This window comes from Elephantulus edwardii, unplaced genomic scaffold (genome assembly GCF_000299155.1).
Source record: "Elephantulus edwardii isolate Elephantulus edwardi_28Jun2011 unplaced genomic scaffold, EleEdw1.0 scaffold00440, whole genome shotgun sequence".
NCBI classification, from domain to species: domain Eukaryota; kingdom Metazoa; phylum Chordata; class Mammalia; order Macroscelidea; family Macroscelididae; genus Elephantulus; species Elephantulus edwardii.
This window is the reverse complement of record NW_006400190.1, coordinates 326993-329061: the sequence shown is the minus strand read 5'-3', so window position 1 is coordinate 329061 and position 2069 is coordinate 326993. Positions and strand designations below refer to the sequence as shown.

The 2069-nt window shown below is 54.1% G+C and overlaps 1 pseudogene; it reads right to left on the bottom strand.

The window, feature by feature from the left end:
* Positions 1–309: 309 nt before the first annotated feature.
* LOC102861334 lies at positions 310–1630 on the bottom strand (annotated as a pseudogene).
* Positions 1631–2069: the final 439 nt, after the last annotated feature.

Sequence of the window (2069 nt, the reverse complement as noted above, 5' to 3'; positions counted from 1 at the left end):
TCCCTTAGAGGAATCATTGCCTCTACTGCATGTATGTGTGGCAGATCATCCCTTGCCGGAGTTCCTACTGTGTCTGTCCAGAGTTGATTCTGTGTGTGTGTCTGGCTCAATCCCATATCAGGAATGTGTTTTAGTTTCTATATGCAGGCCTGTCAGGTAAGTCACCTTTTCCTGTGCTCTAGTGTTAATCTCTCAGTCAGTTTGGGTCCATATTTCGCGTGCGTTATGTCTGGATAGGTCCCAGCTTGTAGAGATTGGTCTCTGTCATGCCTCAGCTTCAACCCTCTCTCCTCCATCCCCCCCACCCCCTCAGCCTGGCCCCAGTGTGCTGATGGTCATATAGCTCAACATGGAGAGGGGGCTATGGAAGAGGTGGGAGGGTCCCCAGCCGGAAGAGGTTTGGGGCGAGTTCGTGGCGGGTGGTGCCAGCATCGGGAGCACGTTTGCAGGCAGGCCTTCCTAAGGCGACGATGCATGAAGCAGTAGACTAGGGGTTGACACAGGCAGAGGTATAGCTCAGCAAGTGGATGAAAGAAATGGGGGTGCCTGAGAGCGCGGGTGCACACCAAGCCCGTCGAAAGCGTACACCTGCAGCCAACACAGGAAAAAAACCACAACAATCACCAACAACATCTGCACCACTCGCTTCTTGGCCAGCAGCTTTGCTGGACGGGCTGGGGGCCTGCCCCTGTTCCAGGAATGGACGCTGTCAGCGCTGACAGCTCCAGTGCAGGCCGAGAGCGAGGAGACTGCACGTAGCAGCCTTCACCATCCTCGCCGGCCAGCCCTCTCTCCAGCTGGCAGTGCCTGTTCCGGTGAGCAGGGTCTGGTCCCTTCCCATTTTGCAGTCCTCCTCGGCTTCGGACTGCTCTGACTCTTCCTGTCACTGGCTCCGTCAAAGCAAAACCCCAGGTAGAGCTCACGTGAGATCAGCCCATAGGCTACAGCCATGACCACACCTGGGACGAAGAACAAAAGCAGCAGCTCCGACCAGGTCTGGCGGACATGCGCACTGGGCCAGCGATGCACACCCTGCAGCACACGGACCCCCTGACTGCACAGTGGTGTACACGGGCCGGGCACCATGAGCAGCCTGGACAGCAGCCACGTGGCCACGATCATGCGAGCCGCATGGGAGTGTGTCTGCAATGGCCGGCAGATGGCCCTGTACCGCTCCAGGGCGATGACCACGAGGTTTAGGGTGGACACACTCACAGACACACCCCCCCCCATGAAATAGGAAACTGCCTTGCAGACAATTGTACCAAAGATGAATGTGCCCATGAGATTGGACAGGAGGGTGAAGGGCATGCAAGCCGCAGCCAGCAGGAGGTCGCAGGCTGCCAGTGACAGTAGGAAGGCATTGGTCACTGTCCACAGGCGTCTGCTCAATCCCAGGACCACAATGATTAGCACATTTCTTCCAACGCTCATCAGAAAGATCACAACATACAAGGTGATTCTAATAGCCAGCTCCAGTTCTTGAGTCCTGGCTCTGTGGGTGCAAGGGGGCTCACAGCTAAAGTTGTTAGCACTGCTGCTGTTGAGGAGGGGGCCCCCAGGGCGGCACAGGGAAGCCCTCAGGCCGGGCTGGGGCCACCAAGCTCCGGTTCAGCCTCAGCAGCTCCATGGCCCAGCGGGGCCCCTGCCTCCCTCCGCTGGACCGGGCGGGCTCCTGCTGTGGCTCCCGTAAATATCTTTTCTAAAAGACTACATGTGGACCTCACCTGATGGTCTGCATAGGAATCAGATTGACAACATTTGTAGAAGAAATTATTGGAGAAACTCAATATTGGTAGTTAAAACTAGGCCAGGGGCAGACTGTGGGTCAGATCATTAATTACTCATATACAAGTTCTAATGGAGGCTGAAGAAAATTATAAAATAAGTCCTCAGGAACCAAGATGCAATCTTGAGTCAATTCCATCTGAATTTCATGATCATCTTAAGAATAGGTTTGAGGCATTGAACACCAAAGGTCAAAGACCATATGAGTCGTGGGAGGATATCAAGGATATATCTCATCCATGAAAAAAGCAAAAGGTCATTACAAAAATAGAGAGAAAACA